Source organism: Ailuropoda melanoleuca, unplaced genomic scaffold (assembly GCF_002007445.2).
Source record: "Ailuropoda melanoleuca isolate Jingjing unplaced genomic scaffold, ASM200744v2 unplaced-scaffold46528, whole genome shotgun sequence".
In the NCBI taxonomy this organism is placed as follows: domain Eukaryota; kingdom Metazoa; phylum Chordata; class Mammalia; order Carnivora; family Ursidae; genus Ailuropoda; species Ailuropoda melanoleuca.
In genome coordinates this window covers 1-653 of record NW_023218868.1, presented here as the reverse complement: position 1 = coordinate 653, position 653 = coordinate 1, and the positions used below count along the sequence as shown (strand labels likewise).

General features: G+C 49.5%; 1 pseudogene; it reads right to left on the bottom strand.

Moving 5' to 3' along the window:
* Nucleotides 1-53: 53 nt before the first annotated feature.
* Nucleotides 54-645, bottom strand: LOC117799277 (annotated as a pseudogene).
* Between the last annotated feature and the right edge of the window lie 8 nt (nt 646-653).

Here is a 653-nt window from a genome sequence, read left to right as displayed (position 1 = left end):
GTCTGGATGTTTTATTGACACTGATGGAATTATTTACACACAGATGGGACAGATTACTTCTTGGTCTCCTCTTCCTTTGAGAGAGTCTTTATGATCTCTTCTTTCTTGGCTTGCAGGCGCTCCTCGCGTCTCTTGCGAGCCTCCTTAGTCTTAGACCTGCGAGCTTCAGCCTGGTCAGCCAAGAGCTTCTTGCGAGCTTTGTCTGCCTTCAGCTTGTGAATGTGCTCCATCAAGATGCGCTTGTTTTTGAACACATTACCCTTGACCTTCAGATAAAGACTGTGGTACATGTGGCGATCAATCTTCTTGGATTCCCTGTATCTGCGGAGCAGGCGGCGCAAGATTCTCATCCTCCTCATCCACGACAGCTTCTCTGGCATACGAGCATTGGCAGTACCCTTTCTCTTACCAGTGCCCATGTGCCTGCCCTTTCTGCGAGCAAGTGTGTTCTTCCTGCAGCGGGCACGGGAGTGAACAGTCACAGGTTTGCGGATAATGAGACCATCTTTCACGAGTTTTCTGATCTGCTGACGAGAGTTTGCATTGGCGATCTCATTGGTTTCGTTTGGATCCAACCATACTTTTTTTCTTGCCACAGCGTAGGACACTAGAGGCAAGCCTCTTCTGAAGCCTGAGCATACTCATGGCGGCGG